Raw genomic sequence first — 25,964 nt, 5'->3', positions numbered from 1 at the left:
CGGGCCCGCGCGCCAGCGGCGAACCTTCCAGAGCCCTTGGGGTTCGCCCACCGCAGCTGCTTCACCTGCCTGGCTCACAGGCCTCAGAGGCACGAACCCTTTGTCCACCGTAAAAATAAAACAGGCAGTTATTTTGCCAGTAAAGTGGGTTTATTGGGGAAAAGCGGAGAAGTATTATTTGGGACAAGCGAGCTACGGAGAAACCACAGGCAAGTCCACGAAACAAAGAACAGGAACTCTTCTTCTGAGAGAAGAAGGAGGGAGCCGGCAAGGGCTGCTCTGAAAGAAGAGTCTATTGAAGAAGGGAAGTGGGGATGGTTTTCACGGGCTGGGCTATGGGGGGGAGAAAATGGTTCTTTTCCTCCTAGTGGGATAGTTAAAAAGGAGTCTGTCTTCCTGTGGCGTTTACAGCTGAGGAGTGCAGTCCCCTCTCCCTATTTTAAATGAGGTTTTCTTTATTCAGTTTCACATGTCCCCCTTCTGATAAAACTCTTCTCTTCCCACTACGCCCCCCCCCAAAAAAAAGCATCCATGATCCAAATTGAGTTTTCCAAATTCAGTGGGTTTTTTGGTCCCTTCCTGCCAGGAAGGACCTTTCCGTTTCCTGGGTGTCAGGTCCCACATTGGAAGCAAAGTACAGGGATGGGAAAACCTGAAGCTACGTTAGCAAGGGGGAGTAGGAGGGAGGACTCAGGCATTTCCTGTGTGAAATCTGAATCTTCTCAAAATCCTTCAGGTTGGAGATCATCTTAAAGCATTGAATAGCATCACCTTATTTGGTACATCGTTTCTCCGGTGATTTGACAGGCAACAGCTACAAAGCTTCCAAATAATGATATGAAACATAAAATATACTTAAAGGCAACATGACAGTTCTTAACTGTATGATGGTTCTGAGCTGTGCCTCTAGGCCTGAAGGTGATGAGGGAGCTTGGGGCAATCTGGGGGCAAAATACAAGTACACACACACACACACATCTGTGGAATATGTGTGATATTCCTTGGACACTCCTGGCTACCCAAGAACAAAGGAAAGGAGTTTAAGTCCTTGCCATGATGATGTGGGAGACTAAGGCAAATGAGAAATTAAATTCCCTTACTGCCTACAGCCCATTAACAAGCCCTTGAAATGCGCAGAGTGACCTCCCTCTAGGAGCTCAGCTGCCTCAATGGCAACACTTCACTGCGGACAAATGAAAACCCTACCTTAACATTATCTGAACCTCCAGAATCCTAGAAGTCAACTTCTTTATCTCAGCCGCCCCAAGATATATGCTGGCGATCACACCCCAAGCTTATGCTCCCCCCATATATATCTAAAGGATCTCGTGACTGAGGTTTTATCAAATGGTAATAAACGGCGTTTCCCTAGCAACAGCGAGCCCTTCAAGGTCCTGGAAACCTTGCTTCCAAAATTCCTTACTTACTCTATCCCTGACCCCCTCCCAACCTGAGGGTATATAAGGAGTTACCCCAGCACAGCTCTTCCTGCCCACGGGTCCTATCCCGGTGCTTTAATAAAATCACCTTTTTGCACTAAAGATGTCTCCAAGAATTCTTTCTTGGTCCTCGGCTCCAGATCACCCCACCATCACCCCAAACTTCACCAAAGGTAGTCAACAAAAAAAGGACCACGGAGAATCGGGTGAAATTTGCTGTAGTCAGAGTGTTTTTTCCTCTCATTCTGTGTAATCGGCTTTGTACCTGCCCTGAGGCGTGTATCTACCTGCAGCAGGTAGGCGATGTTTCCTGTCACACAGATGCTTCATTGTTCAGCAAGTAGATAATCAAGGGCTATGCAATTGTCTCGAACTACCTTGGACAACTTATCCTGAAGCTCGGCTCCTCTGTTGACTGTGGAATTGGCCTGTTCTCTTGATGTTAGGGAGAGATTTCTCATCATGTGTTCACTGGCACTTTCTCCAGCCCTGGGGAGGGAAGTTCTTCCTGCGGCAAACTCAGAATCCTGTCCATCTCCTGGGAGCTCCTGATCGAGGCAGCTGTGGAGAAGAAATGGCACAGACCGAGGAGGGGGTTCTGGTTTGTTATGAAAGGAAACTGGAATGGTAAACACAGCAAGAGCACCTTGCCCTTTATCTTCCAGCTGCCAATACAGTGAGTGGCCCCAGGCTCGGCTTCATTGTCAAAAACCCCACCTTTAGAGGAGTAGCCAGGGGGGTATGCATAAGGCTGCCTCATAAGTATCATCTATGGACCCCTCGACCTGTATACAGACATAGCACCATTCAGCCAACATCTAGACGCTGTATTATTACACATTGAAAGAGTACCCAGATGTATGCATGTGTCCGTAAACTGACAAACGACCCTATTTATATTGTCGGCCCCACAATAGCTATAGAGATGGATCGATGGATCGATCAATTGATAGATATTATTTATATTTATATATATTTGAGAGATCTTGTTTTCCCATCCCAGGAATGGGTTACATTGAAGCAAGGGATGGTGTCAGTACTCTAACCCTATAAAAGGGACCTGAGAAACAGTCTAGGCACACAGTGGCACTTGGGATTCTGGCGACATCCCTTAGAGAGTGAATTAAGGGATCACTATCATCATAAACAGGTGGAGGTTTCTGGGGACAAATCCGACTATCGGAGAGGTTTCCCCTTTTTGCAGTAGATTGGGAAATGCGGATGAGAGCGTTGTCTGTCTGGAGAAAGCACAGTAAGAAACAGCAGTGAGACCAGGGCACACAGGCCCTCCCACTCACCTTGGGAAAGCTGTCCCCATCGGATATCGTCTGCTTCAATTATTAGAAATCTCTGCCTTCAGAGGTTTGCAAGTCCAAGTCCCTGAATTCCAGCGGGGGCAGATCTGAGATTTAGAAGGGCCATGCTTTGGGCTAAGGTATTTGAGGCATCTTTACAAACGTTGCCAGCTGAGTCTTACTGACATGTTAGTGTGTTGATTAGCCCTGAGGGCTCAGGTTGATGTGCCCGGGAAGGTGTAGAAGCACCTGACCAGCACAACTGTCCCAGAGCACCTGACCAGTGAAACAAGTTCCTGCACATTGTGAAACACGGGAGGGGTTCCCCAGGTAGGAAAAACCTTTTTAAGGGGATTTTGGCCACAAAAGAGACCACAGCCTATCTACAAGGAAAGCTTCAGTCCAGTGAGAAAACATGCAAACCATAACCAAAACATATTTATATCCACGAGAGGGGCATTCTAAGTAAAATCCACTTGCCAAACCTTGAACGGTCCATTGGGCAATTTTAAATGCCCAGAGGTGCACCCAGGACTGTATTTTGGAAGGTGCGAGGTGTGACAAGCAGGCTGAGCATTTTTTTTTTGATGGCCTTGTTCATATTTCCCTACCAGCGTTGGTTCGCACAGGGTATTGTTTTATCAGTAGACCGACGATTTAGAGTATGTACAGTGGTCAGTAATGGGAATTCTAGAGTCTGGCAGGACTAGATTGTATTTGGCTCAAGCTACAGTCCTCTCTTTTTACCAACCCAACAACGATTAGATTTCCAATACAGTTTTCCCCTCTCCAGGCCAATTCTTGGACATCTCTTGTCAAATTTTTCTAGATTATCATTTGGGAGAACGTCCCTTTGGACCATGACAGGGGTTTGGCGTTGGTTTCTTTGAGTGTTTTTGGTAGAAATATCAGCAAGATGGTTTCCTTTGGCCTCCAGGGAGCTGAGTCTGGTAGGCCAGGAAACTGATTAAGTTCAGGATGCCATGAAGCCTCTCTAGATCTCAATGTAGGCCCTGTTCCAAGATCAGGTGCCCTAAATATTGAACCTGGTCTTGAGCAAACTGCAATTTTTTTAGAGAGAGAATTTCTATCCCTTTTGGCTTAAAGTTTTAACAAGTGGGTGCTGTCTTTGAAGAGTTTTGAGGAAAGCAGAGAAGTAAATTATTTACATACGGTAACAAAGTAGAGTGTACAGAAAACTTTTTTTTTTCTTTAATTAGAGAGAGAGCGAGAGCACAAGCAAGGGAGAGGCAGAGGGAGAGAGAGAGAATCTCAAGCAGCTCTATGCTCAGTGTGGCCCCATCCCACAGCCCTGGGATCATGACCTGAGCTGAAATCTAGAGTCAGATGCTCAACCAACAGAGCCACCCAGATGCTCCTTTCTTTTCTTTTTTTAATTTGAGAGAGAGAGAGAGAGAAGAAGACTTTCTATCACCCACATCAGCCTTTAACTTTTGTGTAAAGTATGGACATTCTGTGAAAGCCTGAGGCAATCCTGTCCAGGTATGCTGTTCTCCGTCCCAAATGAAGGCGAAAAGAGATTGGCTGGCCTTACCCACAGAGGCTCTAAAGAAGGTGCTACGTAATTGATCACAATGTATAATTTGCTTTCAGTGAAGATGGAGGCCACTAACATATGGGGATTAGAAACAGCAGCGTGCATGGGGCGCCTGGGTGGCTTAGTCGGTTAAGCGTCCGACTTTCGCTTAGGTCATGATCTCGCGGTTCGTGGGTTCGAGCCCCGCGTCGGGCTCTGTGCTGACTGCCAGCTCAGAGCCTGGAGCCTGTTTCAGAGTCTGTGTCTCCCTCTCTCTCTGACCCTTCCCTGTTCACGCTGTCTCTCTCTATCCTAGAAATAAAATTAAAAAAAAATATTAAAAAAAAAAAAAAGAAACAGCAGCATGCCGAGGGACAAGGTTATTGTTTGTGGCCCAGAGATCTTAGACAAACTTCCATCCTTGACCACTGGGGTCTTTTCTCCGGTAAAACAGGGACCAGTGCAGAGGATAGTGAGACCCCAAGCCTTATAATATTTTATGATGGACCTGATGCCTTGAAGGATTTTTTTGGGTCGGGGGGAGAGTATAGGATTAATTTATTCTGAGGGAAGAGTTGAAGGATCTATTTGAATCTTAATGGGAGATGCACTGTGGATTCAGCCAATATGAGCTGAAGACTTGACTCATAAGGAGGGTGGTGACCTGATTAGTGTCCTTGGACTCAGCTCCAATGCCATCAGCGATGGAGCAAGTAAATGATGTTGAAGGGTCAGGGGCACCTGAGTGGCTCAGTCAGTTAAGTGTCCGACTCTTGATTTGGGCTCCGGTCATTATCTTGAGATTTATGAGATGGAGCCCCAACTTGGGCTCTGAGCTAGTAGCATGGAGCCTGCTCGTGATTCTGTGTCTCCCCCTCTCTCTGCCCTCTCCCGGCTTGCATTCTCTCATTCTCTCTTAAAAATAAATTTTAGGGGGGCGCCTGGGTGGCTTAGTCGGTTAAGCGTCCAACTTCCGCTTAGGTCATGATCTCGCGGTTCGTGGGTTCGGGCCCCGCGTCGGGCTCTGTGCTGTCAGCTCAGAGCCTGGAGCCTCTTTCAGTCTGTGAATCCCTCTCTCTCTGACCCTCCCCTGCTCACGCTCTCTCTCTCTCTCTCTCCTAGAAATAAATAAAACATTAAAAAAAAACTTTAAAGAAAATAATAAATAAATTTTAGGGGTGCCTGGGTGGCTCAGTCGGTTGGGCGGCCGACTTCAGTTCAGGCCATGATCTCACGGTTCGTGGGTTCGAGCCCCGTGTTGGGCTCTGTGCTGACAGCTAGCTCAGAGCCTGGAGCCTGTTTCAGATTCTGTGTCTCCCTCTCTCTCTCACCCTCCTCTGCTCATGCTGTCTCTCTCTCTCAGAAATAAATAAAATGTTTTAAAAAAAAGAATAAAAAATAATAAATAAATAAATTTTAAAAGAATACAAAATTTAAAAAAAATTTGCAGTTGGTTGTAATAATTGTGAACAGGTTTATCAGGTTTTTGCGTGCAAGTCTGAATTTTGTTCTGGTCTACAGGCTTAGGAAGAGCTACTATAATTGCTTGGTGGAAATTTCCAGCAAGTGTTCGAGCAACTTGCCAAAAGTTAGGGGTCTATTTCTCTAGATCCCTTTTAGGATTTCCCATTGGGCAAGTTTCAGCCAATGTCGGACCTGACCCTCACCAACAAGCATGTGGACTAACTGATACAATCTGAGAAGCTAGGTTGGTAAGTTTGAATAAATATGTTAAATTCTTAGCTACTTTGGGGAAATCTTTTTTTTTTTTAATTGTTAATGTTTATTTTTGAGAGAGGCAGAGCATGAGCAGGGGAAGGGCAGAGAGAGAGGGAGACACAGAATCTGAAGCAGGCTCCAGGCTCTGAGCTAGCTGTCAGCACAGAGCCCGACGTGGGGCTGGAACTCAAGAACCACGGGACCATGACCAGAGCCGAAATTGGACGTTTAACCAACTGAGCCACCCAGGTGCTGCCAGGGAAATTTTTTTTTAATTGTATGTATTTATTTCTTTATTCAAGTATAATTAACATACAGTGCAGTGGTAGTTTCAGGTGTACAATATAATGATTCAACAATTATCTAAATAACTCAGTGCCCATCATGATAAACGTGTTCTTAACCTCTTTCACCTATATCCCCCATCCCTCTGGCAACCATCAGTTTATTGTCTGTAATTAAGTCTAGTTTTTTGTCACTTTTTTCTTTGTTCATTTGGGGTTTTGGGTTTTTTTTTGTTTGTCTGTTTTTGTTTTGTCTTGTTTTCTTTTTCTTTTCTTTTTTTTTTTTTGAGAGAGAGAGAGTGCATACGAGTGGGGGAGAGACCAAAAGAAAGAGAGGGAGAGAATCTTAAGCAGGGTCCATGCCCGGCACAGAGCCCAACCTGGGGCTCACTCTCATGGTGAGATCATGACCTGAGTCAAAATCAAGAGTCTGACACTTAATCAACTGAGCCACCCACATGCCACTCATTTGTTTTGTTTCTTAAATTCTGCATTTGGCTGAAATCATATGGCATCTGTCTTTCTCTGACTTATCTCACTTAACACTACATCCTCTAGAAGCATCCATGTTGCAAATGGCAAGATTTCATCCTTTTTTCTACGCCGAGTAATAGATTCCGTGGGATGTGGTTTTTTTCTTTATTCTCACATTTTCTTTATCCATTCACCTATCAATGGACAAGACTGGGGCTGCTTCCACGTCTTGGCTATTGTGAACAACGCTGCAATAAACGCAGGGGTGCATATATCTTTTCAAAGTAGTGTTTCCGCTTTCTTTGGGTAAATACCCAGTAGTAGAATCCAGAATACTGGATCATATGGTAATTCTATTTTTAGTTATTTGAGGAAACTTCATACTGTTTTCCACAGTGGCTGCACCAATTTGCATTCCCACCAACAGTGCACAAGTGTTTCTTTTTCTCCACATCCTCGCCAACATTTGTTGTTTCTTGTGTTTTTTATTTTAGCCATTCTGACAGGTGTGAGTCAATATATCACTGTGTTTTGATTTGCGTTTCCCTGATGATGAGTGACGTTGAGAATCTTTTCATGTGTCTGCTATACATGTGTATGTCTTCTTTGGAAAAAATATCTACTTGTGCCTTCTACCCATTTTTAATTGGATTATTTGCCTTTTTTGATATTGAGTTGTATAAGTTCTTTATGTATTTTGGATATTAACCCCTTATCGGGTGTATCATTTGTGAGTATCTTCTGCCATTCAGTGGATTGTCTTTTTTGTTTTGTTGATGGATTCTTTTACTGTGGAAAAAAAAAACTTTTTATTTTGGTGTAGTCCTGATAGTTTAACTTTGCTTTTATTTTCCTTGCCAAAGGAAATATATCTAGAAAAATGTTCCTATGGCTGATGTTAAAGAGATTCCTACCTCTGTTCTTCTAGAGATTTTATGGTTTCAGGTCTCACATTTAGGCCTTTAATCCATTTTGAGTTTATTTTTGTATATGGTGTAAGAAAATGGTCCAGTTTCAGTCTTTTGCACGTTGCTGTCCAGTTTTCCCAACACCATGTTTTTAAAGACTGTCTTTTCCCATTGTCATATTCTTTGTCAAAAATTAACTGACCACAAAAAAAACAAAAAAACAAACAAAAAAAAAATTAACTGACCATATAACTGTGGGTTTATTTCTGGGCTCTCTATTCTGTTTTATTAACAGATGCATCTATTTTTGTGGCAGTACCACACTGTGTTGATTACCACAGCTTTGTAATATATCTTGAAATATGGAAGTGTGATACCTCCAGTTTCAGTCTTCTTTTTCCAGATTGCTTTGGCTATTAAGTGTCTTTTGTGGTTCCATACAAATTTTAAGATTATCCTAGTTCTGTAAAATGTGCTGTTGGTGTTCTGATAGAGATTGCATTAAATCTGTACATTGCTTTGGGTGGTGTGGACATTTTAACAATATTTCAGTCTTCCAATTCATGAACATGGTATATCTTTGCATTTATTTGTGTCTTCTTCAATTTCTTTCCATCAGTGTTTAATAGTTTTTGTTGTGCAGGTCTTCACCTCCTTGGTTATGTTTATTTCTAGGTATTTTAATTATTTTTGGTGTGATTGTAAATGAGATTGTTTTCTTTTCTTTTCTTATGTTTTGGATTGTTTTCCTTTTTTATGTTTTATTTGTTTTTGAGAGAGAGAGACGGAGTATGAGTGGGGGGGCGGGGGGCAGAGAGAGAGGAAGACACAGAATCTGAAGCCGGCTCCAGGCCCTGAGCTGTCACCACAGAGCCTGATGCGGAGCTCCAACCCATGAATCGTGAGATCGTGACTTGTGCCAAAGTTGGACTCTTAATCAACTGAGTCACCCAGGTGCCCCTGGATTGTTTTCTTAATTGCTCTTTCTGTTACTTCATATCGGTGTAGAGAAATGCAATGGGTTTCAGTGTTGATTTTGAATCCTGAAACTTTACTGAATTCATTTATCAGTTCTACCAGGTTTTGGTGGAGATTTTAGGGTTTCCTATGTATGGTATCATAGCATCTGCAAATAGTGAACATTTTATTCTTCATTGTCAAAGTGGATGCCTTTGATTTCTTTTTCTTGTCTGGTTGCTACGACTAGAACTTCCAGTACTATCTTGAGTAAACATGGGGAGAGTGAACATCCTTGTCTTCTTCCTGATCTTAGGGGAAAATCTCTCAGTTTGTCACCATTGAGTACGAGAGCTGTGGGTTTTTCACATATGGCCCTTATTATGCTGAGGCACGTTCCCTCTAAATCTACTTCGATGAGGGTTTTTATCATAAGTTGATGTTGTGCTTTGTCAAATGCTTTTTCTGCATCCATTGAAATGGTCATTGGTTTTTATCCTTTCTCTGGTTGATGTGATGGACCATGTTGATTGTGAATATTGAACCACCTGCATCCCAAGAATAAATCTCACTTGATCATGCTAAATAATTTCCTTAAAATATGTTGCTGGATTCAGTTTGCTAATATGTTGTTATGGATTTTTGCATCTACATTCATCAGAGATATTGGCCTGCTGTTTTCATTTTGTAGGGTCTTTATTTGGTTTTGGTATCAGGGTAATGCTGGCCTTGTAGAATGAATTTGGAAGCTTTCTTTCCTCTTCCGCTTTTACTTGGGGAAACTCTTTAACTATGGCTTGCAATTCAGCTTTAGTCCAGGGAAAATAAGAAATTTGAGGTTTATTTGGATCCTTGGAAGACTTAACTTTAAACGGACAGGTTTTGGGGTGCCTGGTGGCTCAGTTGGTTAATGACCCAACTCTTGATTTTGGCTCAGGTCATGATCTCATGGTTCATGAGACCGAGCCCCACGTTGGGCTCTGCACTGACAGAGTGAAGCCTGCTTGGGATTCTCTCTCTCCACCTCCCCTCTCTCTGCCCCTCCCACTCACAGGCATGCTCTTTCATTCACTCTCTAAACAAACAAACAAGCTTTAAAAGGACAGGTTTTAATAGGTTCAAGAGAGAGAGTGGGGAGTGGTTCAGAGGAAAATCGAAGTTTAGTGAAAAGATTAGAATCAGGGAAGTGGTGCAGAGGAGATAGAGGAATGGACCCCTAGGTGGGGCCTCAGCACAAGGTGGCTGTCCTGTCTCCAGAGACAAAGGAGATGGGGAAGAGGAAAAAAATAACAACAACCACCTCAGAAGCCACCTGACTTCCTTCAATTGTTTGCTCACGTCAGTTAATTTAGAAATAGTATTTTGCAAAGAGGCAATTTTAGAATCCGGCAAACGTTTGGAAGCCTCAAGGTACCAATTTAAAAAGCCATCCCATTCAGTTTGTTTAATTTTGGAGCTGTAGCTTTCTAATTTAGTTTTGAGAAAAAAACAATTTTGGGAGATTGAAAGCTTCCCACAATGGCCACTGAAGTTCTAAATTAACTTTAGCTATGTTGGTCCATATAGTTGAAAATGCACGGTAAGAGGGACCACGGTTTTTTAAACAGAAAGCCGGCCAGGTCCAAACAGGAGGGCTCTCTTGAAAGAGTTTAGAGGGCAGAGATCCCCTTATTCAACACCGGAGGGTCAGAAAATGAGTTCTCACCAGATAGAAGAAGCCTTTAAACAGACGCTGAATCAAGCCTGGAGCTCAAAGTGCAAAGGGAGTGGCGTTTGGATCCAGGGGAGACTTACCCTCGATCTCCAGGGCCAGGTGACAGAGCAGGGAGCAAAATGGGCCCTCCACAGGGCCCCGTTTGCTCACTAGCCTCAGGGCTATTGAGGGTCTTCTCTGGATCCCACCTCTGATCACCAAGTAACATCTACCTTATCAAAAATAAGACAGCCAGGGAGCACTTGGGTGGCTCAGTCGGTTAAGCATCTGACTTCAGCTCCGGTCATGATCTCACAGTTCACGAGTTTGAGCTCCGGGTCAGGCTCTGTGCTGACAGCTCGGATCCCGGAGCCCTGCTTCGATTCTGCGTCTCCTGCTCTCTCTGCCCTTCCCCCACTCATGCCCTCCCCCCCCCCGCTCACTTTCTCTCTCAAAAAAAAATATTTAAAAAAATTTTTTAAAATAAGACAGTTATTTTCCCATTAAAATGGATTTATTCAGGAATAGCAAAGAATTGCAATTTGGGACAAGCAAACTATGGTAAAACCACAGGTAAAAACGGGGAACAAAGGAGAGGAACGCTACTTTATAGAGAAAAAGGAAGGGGTTGGGAGGGGCTGCTTTGGAGGAAAGTCTGTGGGAGGTAAGGAGAGTTCGGAGCGGTGGCAGTTTCTCTTTGGCTGGGCTGTTGCTGGTTGAGGAGAAAATCTCGCGTCCTCCTGTTGGGGCATAAGCTTCTTCCTACCGGAAGTGTAAGGCCCCTCTCTTCTTCAAGGGTTGGAATTGAGGACCAGCGGTGGGGCGTGAGAGCGCCCCCTTGTGGCCTCCCAACTCCATTTAAAATGAGGTGTCGCTGGGGCGCCCGGGTGGCTCAGTGGGTTAAGCATCCTTGATTCTGGCTCAGATCATGATCTCATGAGTTGGTGAGTTCCAGCCCCACATCGGGTGCTCTGCTCTGACAAGGTGGAACCCGCCTGGGTCTCTCTCTCTCCCTGCCCCTCCCCGACTCGCTCGCGCCTGGGTGCATGAACGCACTCTCTCTCCCTCAAAAATAATACACTTAAAAAAATAAAATGAGCTGTTCTCAGGGTGCCTGGTGGGCTCAGCCGTTAGAGCATGGGACTCGATCTCGGAGGTTGTGAGTTCAACCCCCACGTTGGGTGCAGAGATGACTTAAAAATAAATTATTATTATTATTATTATTTTTGTTTGTTTACGTAGGCCTCACACCCAGCGAAAATTAAAACCTGTAAGTGAGGTATTCTTTACACATGTAGACACTTGTTGCCCGAGACCAAAGACGCAATGGTGTCTTCACAAACACAGGCACACCCAACTTCCCTGCATGCAAACATGTGCTCACACGCACTCACACATGCTCACACTCTCACACCCATCCCACCCTCATGGTCCTTGTTATAGTCATGTTCCTGATGCCATCTACTGACCCATTTTCTCTAGATCACCTCACTTCTTCGGCTAAAACACGCTGATTCTAGATAGAAACTGTGTCACTCCCCTGGTGGGAAGGGGCACCTCTTGTTAGAAGTAAAAGGTCACTAAAAATAATGACAAGGAGAATGCTTTTTAAAAAATTTTTTTAAATGTTTATTTCTTTTGAGAGAGAGAAAGATAGAGCGCGAACAAGAGAAGGAGAGAGGGAGACACAGAATCCGAAGCAGGCTCCAGGCTCTGAGCTGTCAGCACAGAGCCCCAAGAGGGGCTCAAACCCACAAACGGTGAGATCATGACCTGAGCCGAAGCCGGACACTCAACTGACTGAGCCACCCAGGTGCCCTATGATTGCCATTATTTTTTAAAATTTGCTGTGCTTTTCTCCCAACTTTGTGATTTCAATGATTTGCTTGTTTATTTTTAGACATTTTTATTTCCTGATAAATATAGTCAAAGCTATAAATTTTCCTCAAAGTACTTCTTAGCTGTGTTCCACTACTTTGAACATGTGATGTTTCTATTCATGCATATACAGTATGTCTCAATTCTCTTATGGTTTCTTCATCAGCTCGAGGACTATTTAATAATAGGGATTTGGTTTCTAAATGTATGGAATTTTAAAAAAAAATTTTAAATGTTTTATTTATTTCTGAGAGAGAGAGAGAAAGAGAGAGAGACAGCGTGAGCAGGGGACGGTCAGAGAGAGAGGGAGTCATAGAATCCGAAAAAGGCTCCAGGCTCTGAGCTGGCTGTCAGCACAGAGCCCGATGCGGGGCATGAACCCACAAACTGTGCGATCATGACCTGAGCTGGAGTCCGACGCTCAACCGACTGAGCCACCCAGGCGGCCGCATTGTTATCCATTTCAACTGGGAGAAGCTTTCATCCCTTTGTTTTTATTTCTAGTTTTATTACATTACGGCCAAAGAACATAATCGGTCTCATATCTATCCATTGTATTTTATTGAGATTTTATTTATAGCCTAGGTCATAGCTTGTTTTCGTAAATGTTTAAAGATACTCCAAAAAAATGCTTATTTTCTGTTAGGTGTAAATGATTGTTCATCCCTTTGACATTAGTGTTTATTTCTTTTTCTTTCTTTTTTTTAATGTTTTTATTTTCTTTTAGAGAGAGAGAGAGAGAGACAGCGTGAACAGGGGAGGGTTAGAGAGAGGGAGTCACAAAATTCGAAGCAGGCTCCAGGCTCTGAGCTGTCAGCACAGAGCCCGATGTGGGGCTTGAACCCATGAACTGTGAGATCATGACCTGGGCTGAAGTTGGACGCTTAACCAACTGAGCCATCTAGGTGCCCCAATGTTTATTTATTTTTGAGAGAGAAATACAGACAGACAGAGCACCAACAGAGGAGGGGCAGAGAGAGACGGAGATGGAGACAGAGACAGAGACAGAATCCAAAATAGCTCCAGGCTCTGAGCTGTCAGCATAGAGCCTGATACGGGGCTCAAGCCCATGAACTGTGAGATCATGACCTGAGCCAGAGTCCGACGCTTAACCAACTGAGCCACCCAGGCGCCCCAGTGTTTATTTCTTGTACATGTTTGTTCTCTCTTATAGGAGAGAGATGTGGTATGACTATTGGCTTGTCTGTCTCCTGCGATGCTACCTGCCATCACGTAAAGCTATATTGCTAAGTGTTTTTACCTTTGTCTGTGTTATATTTTATGCGTTTATAACATCCTTATTTATCCTTTGTGATTTTCATGAATTATATTTTTTCACATATTATTAAGTCAGTCATATATGAAGATGCCTGCCTTGGCTTTCTTTTTATTCATGTTCATTTGGATTGGAATACATTTTCACATCCTTAAAAACAAACAAACAAACCTTCTGTACCTTTAAGAAAAGGGAAGTGATTTATATTCAGTAAGAGAACAGATTTTTAAGTGTACTACACATACATTGCGATAAATGTACGTTACCATGTAACTACTGGCAAACCAAGTCATGACACATCTGTCAGCTTGGAAGTCCCCTTGGGGCACCTTCTAGTTGGTCCCCACCCTCTGTAAATAACCACTGCCTTGACTTCCATCACCACAGATTAGTTTTGCTTTTCTCCAACTTCACATCGGTACAATCAGTAAGTGTTAGCTTCTTTCACTCAACATAACATTAAAAGATTTTTTTTATTGTGCTATGGTTTACGGGTAGTAAAATGTATCCTTTTTACTATACGGTTCTATGAGTTTTGACAAACGCCATTGCTACCATGAAGATCTAGAACATTTCTTTCCTTCTTTCTTTCCTTCTTTCCTTCCTTCCTTCCTTCCTTCCTTCCTTCCTTCCTTCCTTCTTTCTTTCTTTCTTTTCTTTCTCTCTCTCTCTCTCTCTCCCTCCCTCCCTTTCTTCCTTCCTTCCTTCCTTCCTTTGTATGTCAGATTCTTAACCGACTGAGCCAGCCAGGCGCCCCTGCATGCAAGTTTCTAAATGAACATAATTTTTCATCTGTCTTAGGTGAAAAACGAGAGAAAGGATTGCTGGGCCATCTGGTAAGCGTGTTTAACCTTGGAACATATTGCCAAGCTGTTTTCCAAGGTGGCAGCACCGCTTGACATTCTCAGCAACAGCACGGATGAATTTCATTTGCTAGGGGTGCCTGGGGGGCTCAGTCCACTTAGTGTTGGACTTCAGGTCATGATCTCACAGTTTGTGAGTTCAAGTCCCACATTAAGCAGAGTCTGGGTGGGACTCCTCTGTCCCTCCCCCACCTACCCTCTCTCTCTCTCTCAAAAATAAATAAATATATATTTTAAAAAATTCACTTTCTGTCTCAAGCCTCATCAGCACTCAGCACTTTCAACTTTTGTCCTGGCCATTCTAATAATAGGTTTGCAGTTTTGTCTCACTGTGGTTTTGGTTTGCATTTCCCCTAATGGCTAATGACGTCGAATGCCCTTTCAACTTTCACACTTATTTGCCATGAATGTATCTCCTTTCCTGACCCGTCTGTTCAGATCTTCTGGCCATTTTTAATTCGATTATTCATTTTATTATTGAGTTTTGAGAGGGTTTTGCTTGTTTGTTTTAAAATTTTTTTAACGTTTACTCATTTTTGAGAGATGGAGAGAGACACAGCGTGAGCAGGGGAGGAGCAGAGAGAAAGGGAGACACAGAATCTGAAACAGGCTCCAGGCTCCGAGCTGTCAGCACAGAGCACGATGCAGGGCTCAGACCGTGAGATCATGACCTGAACCGAAGTCGGACTCTTAACTGACTGAGCCAGCCAGGTGCCCTGTGTTGTTTTTGTTTTTAAGTAGGCTTCCGGCCCAGCATAGAGACCAGTGTAGAGCTTGAACTCACCACCTTGAGATCAAGGCCTGAGATGAGATCAAGAGTCACACACTTATCCGGCAGAGCCACCCAGGCGTGCCTTGAGAGTTTTTCATATACTGTGGATGTAGTAGTCCTTATTGGGTAAGGGTTTATAAATCTTTTCTCCCAGTCTATGCTTTGTCTTTCCACTTTCTTAACAGAATATTTTTTTAAATTGAGTTTTGTGGTTTTTGCTTTTGATGAGGTAAAATGTATCAACCTTTAAATGTCATGGACCATGTTTTTGGCATTCCATCCAAGATACCTTTTCTTTTTTTTTTTTTTTAAATTTTTTTTTTAATGTTTTATTTATTTCTAGGAGAGAGAGAGAGACAGTGTGAGCAGGGGAGGGTCAGAGAGAGAGGGAGTCACAGACTGAAACAGGCTCCAGGCTCTGAGCTGGCAGTCAGCACAGAGCCCGACGCGGGGCTCGAACCCACGAACCGCGAGATCATGACCTAAGCGAAAGTCGGACGCTCAACCGACTAAGCCACCCAGGCGCCCCCAAGACACCTTTTCTAATGCAAACACTGCAAGAATTATTTTATGCTTCCTTCTAGAAATTTCTAGAAGTTGGGATTTTACATTTATGTCAGGGATCCATTTTGAAGTTTACGTCTGATGTGAAATGTGGGCTGGAGTTCATGTGTTTACACGTGGAAGCCACGTTTGTCCAGCACCACTGGTCAAAAGGGCAATCCTCCTTTCTCCATTGGTTTGCCTCTGCAGCTTTACCAGATCCTTGGGAAAGCACACTGTTGGGGTGAGGGGGACCCCACTAAGGTGCCTCCCTGGGAGCTTGTAGGGAGGTGTGGAAGGGAAAGCTCAAAGCCAGTGGTCTCCACTCTTTTCCCCAATGGTTCACCCAAGAGAAGTTCTGCAGCCCCAGGATCGCCCTGGGGTAACCGCTATTAAGTCAGGATGGAGTAATGGCGGCAGCCTCTCAGTCACTCTAGGGAATGGTAAGAACCTAATGCCAACTTCTTCCCTCTGGCATCTTGTTTTGCCACCGCCAGCCACACTCAATCCTGCCCCCACACACACACAGACACCCCCCCCACAGACGTACACACACGCATGCACACGTACCTCCGTGCATCACACGCCACACACGTCCACATGTCTGAACACGCACACCCACGCACACCTTCAGATTCACACGCCCACCTACAGACACCACCAGACACACACACAGTGTCAAAATAGCCATCCGTCCCCAGGAGGGGGTACGTCTGATTTGTTCTGTCTCATATCATCCTTTCCTGAAATCCTCGCTTCTCTCTGCAGCCGCCCTAGGGTTCATATCCGAGAAGGAGATGGTAGTGTGCTCATTCACCGTCTAGACCAAAGGCTGGCATACTGTGGACTGCAGCCTTTCATAACGTTCCTTTTATAAATAATGTTTATTGGAAGCCAGCCACGCTCATTCATTTATACAGTCTCTGTCTCTGCTTTTGTGCTACAAGGGCAGAAATGAGTAACTGTAGCAGAGACCGTGTGGTCCTCAAAGCTTAAAATACTTGCTATCTGCCCTTTACAGAAGTTTGCTGACCTTGACACAGACCAAAGTCCTGGATCTCAGATTCCTGGAGAATGACCTTCACCAAGAGGGTTGCTATGGAGCCTGCATAGCAACGCTCTCTCATCGCCCTGTCGTCCCCTCACTTCCCTGACATGCTGGCGGTCCAGTGTGGGAGCCGCTGAGCGATCCTGGAATGTGTCCTGAGGTGAGCTGGGCATCCGGTGTGGTTTGCACATCACCTCAGAGCAGATGGAGCCGGCCAATGAGCTCACAGACAGAGCTTTTTCCTTTCCACTCTTATTAAATGTGTTCCATTGAGGGAGTCCTTCTCACCCCATCGGAGGAATCAAGGGCATATCCCGAGCTTGATCAACCCCTCCAAAGTCACAAAAACTCTTCCAGGTGACTTTGAGATCATTGAAAGGTCTGGTTCTATATAACCTTCAAAGTTCTGAATCCTTACCCAGCTTGGAGCTCCTCTCTCTCCCAACGTGGGTGGGACCCGGCTAGGAAGCCCAGAGTGAGAGGGGGCAGCCTTCTGTACCATGTTCTAGCTTCACCGACTCCCAGGGCAAGGTTTGAAGGCGAGGGAACAATCTCCACAGAATCCCTTACCTTCTGTCTCTTCCACCTCAACAACTTTACATCCTTGAGACGGGTGATGAGTTAATGGCGGACAATACATTGGGTGGTCTCTTAGCATGTCTGGTGTGGGTGATCTGGCACCTCACTCTCATGTGGGAATACTTGGCCAGCATCATATCACTCCCAACCTCTGGACCCGCCACAACTGAGACAACAAGAAACTAGTTTTATTATCCTATTGTTCAGAGCTCTAAGAACAGCCAGGGTTCCTCTTGAAAATCAGGAATTCCCGGCCATGTTCTAAAGGCCTGCATGAGTTTCACTGGGGATCTGATGTCTCCTTCATCATTGGGCTGAGTCTGGTCCCAATCTGAAAAGTGGACAAGGGATGATGACCTTTGTTGGGCCAGCTACCTGCAGCCCCCTGATTTCTTTGAGGGATGCCGATTGGGCAATAATCGCTGACCAAAGGTTCGATTGACCATCTATTGTGCCCCTAGGAGCAGAGTTTTCTAACTATCTGCGTACCTCTCTAGGGGACTGTCCCTCTGATGTTGATGTTTCTTTAAAAGTAGCAAGTAGCTGCTCCCACTTCTGTCTGGTGGTTAACCCCCCACCTGGCTGCACTTTTCAGGGGTCCATCACCTTCATTGCTAGAGGGAGTCTACACAGCTTCTCCTGCCAGTCCCAGCCTGCCCAGAGGCATTGCCACTGAGCCTCTCAGTGATCCGGGGGTGGGGGGGGGGCCTCTCACCAGCGCATTCTTTACTGCTTTGTAAATATGGGATTTCCAACCTTACATAAAATACCCACACTAAGGGCGCCTGGGTGGCTCAGTCGGTTGAGCGTCTAACTGTTAATTTCCGCTCAGGTCATGATCTGACAGCACAGCACAGAGCTTACTTGGGATTCTCTCTCTCTCTCTCTCTCTCTCTCTCAAAATAAATAAATAAACTAAAAAAAAAAAAAAAGTACACCTACACTAGCATGCTTGCATCTCTGAGCCTGTTATTTGTGCCTTCCACCATCTACCTCTGCGATCCTGGAATTTTTTCTCACCTCGTGTGGGCATTGGTGCTAAGAGCTGTCCTAACCACTTCATCGCACCATTTCCTGGGTCCTGGCCACAAAAGAAGTCCCATATCCTTGGAAATGTTCCCAGATCAATAAACACTCCTTGGTCCAAGTCGGTGTTTGCCCTCCTTTGATCTCGCACGATCCCAGGATCCCAGGGTACGTGCTGGCTGTGTCCTCAGCTCCTTCGGTGTGGTTTCTCTCCTCCCCTGGGAGACAACCTGCCCCTACAGGTCATACGGTGTCTTAATCTAGCTATTCGCACAGTGGCCAGGAGAGGCTGAGCGGCCGCTTGTGGTCTTGCAGGGGGGAGGCATCATCTTTGGGGGAGTGGAGGAGGGGCACTGGCCCTTCACAGGGAAGGGTGGGCCGCTTCTGGCTGCAGGGTCCCTGGGAAGCCGGGGATTCGAGATTTGGAGGGTGTCAACCCAGATGTGGCCATTCCCAACCGCAGGGTCCCCTGGCCTGGGCTTGGCAGATCTGCCCCAACGGGAAGCTTCACCGTCTTTAGACTCAGACGCTCCCAGGACTCAGCCTGGGCCTGGGCTCGGCCCTCCCCCCGAGGGAGGTGAAAACCCAGCTTCCTGCCACCACTAAGCGTTTTGTGCTGAGTCACGACTCAGCCTTTCACCCCTACGTGGTTTTCCGAAGTATCAATCAACCTTAGCGACGGACCCCTAACCCCCGGTCCTTGTAGGGTCCGCCCTTCCTCATACTCCCCACATGCCAGACGCCTCCCGCCAGCTAGTGGCCCCTGCCTTTTCCACCGGCGCCCCATCCGCCCCCGTGAAAACGTAGCGGTCATTCTGCTGTCTCGTGCCAAGAGCTCTCTGTGCCACCGGCCTCCAGTGACGGGTCCTCACTGCCACTGAGCGTCCGCTTCTCGGGCTCCCCAGGAAGCAGACTCTGTGACAGAGCTCAGCATGGGGGCGGGGTATTGGGGGGGGTGTCACACCCGTGGGGGAGAGAGGAAAGACACAGGACTGGGTGGAGGAGGAATCGAGGTGCAATGGGGTATCAATAATACCCTACCCCCCGGAGGGGTAGAAGCTGGATGTTTTGGAGGATCGTCTGGAATTGGGACAAGTCTGGGTCTTTACGCTCCTTTGTTCTCCAGTCATTGGATGTGGGCTGCCTGGGGAAGGGGGCATGACCTCGGGCAGGTGACTGTCCTCTGAAGCAATTCCAGAGAGCGCTGGCCGCCCAGGGCTGTTTGCCACCAGGAGGGGATGGTTCTGGGCGATGTAGCACAGCCTCCCGCGGCCAGGAAAACAAAAACAAAACAAGGAATTCTCAGAAATTCACAATGACTGCCAAAAGGGGCGCCTGGCTGCCTCAGGCGGCCGAGCACACGGTGGCTCTTGATCTCCCGGTTGTGAGTTCAAGCCTCATGTTGGGTGCAGAGATTACTCAAGGAAATAAATAAACTTAACCAACAACGACAAAAGTCCTCTTGGGCACCTGGGTGGGTCACCTCGCTGAGGGTCCGACTTTCTGATTTCAGCTCAGGTCATGACCCTAGGGTCTCTGCCCCTTCCCCGCTTGTGCTCTGTCTCTCTCTCTCTCAAAAATAAACATTAATTAAACAATTAAAAATAAGTAAATAAACAAACATTAAAAAAGAACGCCAAGAATAAAAAGAAGTTCCTCCAGGCTTCTCTAGGGGAAAACCTCAACAAAAATGAAACAAAACCAAACAAAGGGCCACTGTGCACGGAAGAGTGGGATCAGGCGGGAAGGGTGAAGGCGAGAAGGGTGAAGGCAGGAAGGGTGAAGGCGGGAAGGGTGAAGCGTGGACTATCCAGGTCAGGGGGGAGGAGTCTCACCTTTGAATGTAGAGTCTCAACCTTGAATGTAGATTCAGCCAAACTGAGTCAAACGGGAAGACGGGGACGTTTTAGACATAACGGGTCTAAAATACGTTCCACACTTTTCTTCAGAGTTACTCACGGGAGTTTTGCTCCAGACAAACAAGGGAGTGAGCATGAGGCGAGAAAGTGGAGGCTTAGGACTCGCGGGCTCCCTGCTCCCCGGGACATCAGCCGGCACCCTGGGCCCCACACTTCTGTGCACAGGGCCTGGGGGTGGGGAGGCTCAGCGGGGCGGCAGCCCCCAGTCAACACTGCTCACTCAGGGGCACGTTCAAGCCCTCAAGAGCCCCCAGAGGGCCCTGTGCCCCCCTGCAGCCCATTTCCGTGACTTCCCCGCGCATCTGGTGGGCCTCCGGTAGGGACCCCTACTTCGCTGAAAGTTCTCGATGAAATGTTTCAGGGCCGGGAGCTCCACTTTATGCACCGGCACAGCTCTTAGGAGCAGGCAGGCTGATGCTGGAGAAAGCCCCTGCCCCCTTCTTGGGTGAAATCCAGTGCCCCTCTGTGCTCCCTAGTGAACCCGATGGTGCTCCGGGGGCCTGGCCACACACAGCACCTGGGCATCCCAGCCTGACCTGATAACCCGAATGAGCTTGCTTTTATTTTATTTTATTTTTATTTTATTTTATTTATTTATTTTTTTTTAATCCACATCTAAGTTAGTTAGCATATACTGCAATAATGATTTCAGGAATAGGATTTAGTGATTCATCCCCTAGGTATAACACCCAGCGTTCATCCCAACAAGTGCTCTCCTCAATGCTCATCGCCCATTTAGCCCCTCCCTCCACCCACAACCCCTCCTACAACCCCTCAGTTTGTTCTCTGTATTTAAGAGTCTCTGATGTTTTGTCTCCCTCCCTGTTTTGAAATTATTATTTTCGCTTCCCTTCCCTTATGTCCATCTATTTTGTATCTTAAATCCCACATATGAGTGAAGTCATATGCTATTTGTCTTTCTCTGACTAATTTCACTTAGCTTAGTTCCATCCACATTGTTGCAAAAGGCAAGATTTCATTCTTTTGGATTGCTGAGTAATACTCCATTGTGTATTACACAATGCATATATATACACCACATCTTCTTTATCCATTCATGCCTCGATGGACATTTGGGCTCTTTCCATACTTTGGTATTGTTGATAGCGCTGCTATAAACATTGGGGTGTATGGGCCCCTTCAAATCATCACTCTTGTATCCTTTGGATAAATACCTGGTAATGCAATTGCTGGGGGGCAGGGTAGTTCTATTTATAATTTTTTGAGGAACCTCCATGCTGCTTTCCAGAGTGGCTGCGCCAGTCAGCATCCCCGGCAGCGGTGCCAAAGGGTTCCTCTTTCTCCACGTCCTCACCAGCATCCGTCGTTGCCTGAATTGTTCATGTCAGCCATTCTGACGGGTGTGAGGTGGTATCTCATTGTGGTTTTGGTTTGTATTTATCTATTTTTCATGTGTCAGTTGGTCATCTGGATGCCTTCTTTGGAAAAATGTCTATTCATATCTTTTGCCCATTTCCTCACCAGATTATTTGGTTTTTGGGGTGTTAAGTTTGATAAGTTCTTTATAGATTTTGGATACTAACCCTTTATCTGATATTTCATTTGTAAATATCTTCTCCCATTCCGTCAGTTGCCTATTAGTTTTGTTGACTGTTTGCTGTGCAGAAGCTTTTTATCTTGATGAGGTCCGATAGTTCATTTTTGGTTTGGTTTCCCTTGCCTCTGGAAATATGTCAAGTAAGAAGTTGTTGCGGCCGAGGTCAAAGAGGTATTTACCTGCTCTCTCCTCTAGGATTTTGATGGCTTCCTGTCTCACATTTAGGTCTTTCATCCATTTTCAGTTTATTTTTGTGTATGGTGTAAGAAAGCAGTCTGAGTTCATTCTTCTGCACATCGCCCAGTTTTCCCAACACCACTTGCTGAAGAGACTGACTGTCTTCTTCCCATTGGGTATGCTAGCCCGCTTTGTCAAAGATTAGCTGGCCATACATTTGTGGGTCCATTTCTGGGTTCTCCATTCTGTTCCGTTGATCTATGTGTCTGTTTTTGTGCCAGTACCATACCGTCTTGATGATTACATATTTGTAATACAGCTTGAAGTCTGGAATTGTGATGCCTCCAGCTTTGGTTTTCTTTTTTAGGATTGCTTTGGCTATTCGGGGTCTTTTCTGGCTCCCTACAAATTTCAGGATGGTTTATTCTAGCTCTGTGAAGAACGCTGGTGCTATTTTGATAGGGATCGCATCGAACCTGAATGAGCTCATTAAGCTGTTTAACACTCAGAATAATCTCCCCCAAACCTCCCAGAGTAACTGGAAACCCCAGAAAGGCTTTCATCTCCGGTCTTGCTGGCCAACTGGTAACAGTGAGACTCTTCCAGGTCTGCGTCCCCTGAGTGCCAGAACGCTGGCGGCGACTGTGCTCCAGGGAAGGCGAGGGCCACAGCCACCGCTGACCCTTACGTTCTTTCAGACTGCAGCCAAAAATAACCATGTCCTCAGATACACCAAACCTCACCCCTGCAAGGCTCTCCAGGGTCGTGGCTGTGCCCTGCCTGCTTTGCTGAAAGCCTGGGAGAACGAAATTGGGGTCCTTAGCTGAATAGCCCCTCGATGAATCAGCAAGCAAGAAAGCACTTCCTGGCACTCACATTATAGTCCCCATCTATTAGTGGCAAGAGCCTGGTCTCGGGTGCTGGGTTCAAGCCCTAGCTCCTCCACACTCTCAGAGACCTTGGTGTTGCTACTTAGAACCTTCTTGCAAAGTGAGGACCAGCTGTGAGGATGGGGCAGCAGCTGTGAGGATCGGAGGAAATGATACTTGGCACACAGCGAGCGCTCTGAAAATGCCAGCGGTCCGTGATCTACCCACCTGGTCCCCGGGGGTTGCTGAGGAAGAACCACGACAAGATCAGAGGGAAGGTGGTCAGAGACCACTGGGCTAGTTTAGGACCCATACCTCTTCCCTCCCCCCCCGCCAACTCCACAATGTCCCTGGGATATTCCCAGGTACATTTTCTTTTTTTCTTTTTTTAAGATTTTTAAAAATGTTTCTTTATTTATGAGAGAGAGAGAGAGAGAGAGAGAGAGAGAAACAAAGAATCCCAAGCAGGCTATGTGGTAATGGCAGTTCAACCAGGGGCTTGAATTCATGGACCATGAGACTATGACCTGAGCCGAAATGAAGAGTCAGATGCTTAGCCAACTGAGCCGCCCAGGAGCGCCTCCCTGATGCCTTTTCTAGTCCTGGGATCTCTGCTTCCTGAGTCTGTCTCAAGGGAGCGAACCCCACCTGAGCTGTCCCTACACCCACCAGGAGGCCTGACGAGCTCCAGCTCAGTGCAGGAGAAGCTGGGTCAGGACTCGGGCCAGAAGAGGCTATTCCCTTGCACCCTCGGACACACAGCCAGAGACCTGTTACATGGAGGTCCTGGGGCAGTGGGGTGCAGGGTCCCAGACCCAGTCCTGGATGCTCCCAAACCAGATCCCAAGGTTCTGGTGCCTTCCTGAGGCAAAACCAGGGGATGCAGCAGCCAAGACCGCACACCCCCGGGGGAAGAAGCCTCGCTGAGAGCAACCTGAGGATGGTTGGAAGAATGCCCCTTCCTTCCACAGATTTTTCTTGAGCTCCCAAGTGCCAGGTGCTGTTCAAGGTACTGAGGACTCAGCGGGGGAACAAGACAAAGTCCCTGTGCTCGCAGACCTTGCTCTCTGTCTACCTCCCTATGCACTGAAAGCTTACAAATGTCCACAAGAATAGTAAGTGCATCACATACTTACTTAGTGCATCACGGAGTTTTTCTCCGTGTCAGAAAAACTCACAAAAATTATTACTATAAGTACCCTTGCTGTCTGAGGCTGGGTCTCCCCAGAAGGCAGAGCCTGAGACCAGGGCTTGTGTGGCAGCTCCTTTGGGGAGTGGTCCGGGTAACAGGAATGGGGGGCAGGGGAGAGGAAGCTTCCCTAGGGGCCAGTATATGAAACAACTGAAATCAACCAGTTACAGGATGGCCAGTTTCTTTCCCCGTCTAAGTAACTGGTGAAAGGCAATCGCCAGTCGCCCTCTGCCTCCCGCCCCCACCGAAGTACTCAAGGGGAAGAAAAAAGAACTTCTTGATTCAACACTGGCCTCTCTTTGCCAAGTGCTCTTACAAAGCATATTCACTAGAAGTCATTGTCAATTGACAGTCAGAAATTCCAAACCAAGTACTGCATGGAGTCATGTTGTGTGTTGGCAATAAATGACTTCTTTTATCATCTGCACTGTCAACGCTCACAGATGCCTCCCCAGCAAGTATGGTGCAGAGAACTCCCTTGCCCTGGCTGGGGAACTCTCCTGCCCAGGAGGGGAGAGGACAGCACTGTCACAGTGACAGAGACGGCTGGAAGGGGCTGGGGTCCCCAACACCACGGAGAGCGTACACCAGCGCTGGCCAGAGGACACTGGACTTTCAGCTGAGTGGAAAAAAAAAAAATAATAACAAACCAGTTTGTTGCTGTCGCTGTTCCTTGGAGAAGCTGTTAGCCCAGTTGAACTTCCATCTAGTTAATACCCACACTGAAGCAAGAATGAGGACCACAGAGATGTAGGAAATGGTCAGGAGGCTTTTTTATTTTCAGTCTCCAAAAGCGAATCTATTTCTGTAAACAATCTGTTAAAAAAAAAAAAAGTAGCATCCGATCAGCCAAACCAAACACACATTGAGTAAATATTTAAAGACTTTGGTTCGACAGAGAAACACACTCCTGGCCTTCCTGTGGCCACATTTCACAGCCCAGCCCTCAGTGCAAAAAAGTCTTTGCTGTCCTAAGATCTTTTGTGTCAGCACATGAAAAGCACTCAGCATCATTAGTACTCAGGGAAAGGCGAATTCAAACCACAACGCCCATTAGATCACCAGCATGTACCCATTAGAAAATTTTGAAGCCTTGACAATTCCAAGTGTTAGCGGGGATATAGAGCAACTGGAGCGTTCGAGCACTGTTGGCAGGAGTATGAAAATGGGTCCGTCACTCTGGAAAACTGCATTGTCTGCTAAAGCTCCAGTCCTAAGTATCTGTACTTGTGATGGTTAATTTTCTGTGTCACTTTGAATAGGTCACAGTACACAGATATTTGATCAAACATAATTCTAGATGTTCCCGTGAAGGCATTTTTAGATGAGACGAACATTTAATCAGTAGACTGCGAGATTACCCTCCATGAAATGGGTGGGCCTCCTCTAATCAGTTGAAGACCTTACAAAAAAGACTCAAGATACAGGGAACTCTGCCAGCAAACTGCCTTCAGACTTGAACTGCGGCACCAACTCTTCCCTGGATCTCCAGCCTGCCAACCTATGCTGTAAATTTTAGATTTACCAGCTTTCACAATCACACGAGCCAATGCCTTACTCGTAACAGACCTAAACTACAACCCAAGTGTCCACCAGCAGGGGAATGGAAAAATCAACTGTGGTATGGTCACACAACGGAATACCGCCATGAATGAATCCCCACAGACATTATGCTAACCATAAGAAGCCGCACAGAAGAATACATCGTATATATCTTCATCTATATGAAATTCTGACACATGCAAAGCCAGGACAGGGGGTACCTTGGAGGGTATTAACTGCAAAAGAACATGAGGGAAGCTTCTGGGGTGCTAGAAAGCTGTCGTCTGGTGGTGGCTGCACAGGTGTGTATGCATATGAACATTCACTGAGAAGTCTACTTAGGAGCAGAGCACTTTACAGTATGTATATAATATCTCAACAACAGGAGTTTTTAAAAACCAAACCCCTAAAATTGC

General features: G+C 46.0%; 1 protein-coding gene and 1 long non-coding RNA gene across 2 annotated transcripts in view; both read right to left on the bottom strand.

Annotated features, from left to right (window-relative positions):
* Window positions 1-25,964, bottom strand: part of GSTP1 (glutathione S-transferase pi 1) — a 41,895-nt gene that overhangs the window by 2,148 nt on the left and 13,783 nt on the right. The window lies entirely within an intron of this gene.
* On the bottom strand, window positions 1,642-2,799 carry LOC144237750 (uncharacterized). The gene is made up of 2 exons (XR_013336932.1): window positions 2,738-2,799; window positions 1,642-2,000 (listed from the first exon to the last, which is right to left on the bottom strand). It is a non-coding gene; the product is annotated as an uncharacterized LOC144237750 (long non-coding RNA).

This window comes from Crocuta crocuta, unplaced genomic scaffold (genome assembly GCF_008692635.1).
Source record: "Crocuta crocuta isolate KB4526 unplaced genomic scaffold, BGI_CrCroc_1.0 scaffold647, whole genome shotgun sequence".
NCBI lineage: Eukaryota > Metazoa > Chordata > Mammalia > Carnivora > Hyaenidae > Crocuta > Crocuta crocuta.
The sequence above is the reverse complement of the archived record's forward strand: the minus strand, read 5'-3'. Positions and strand labels throughout refer to the sequence as shown.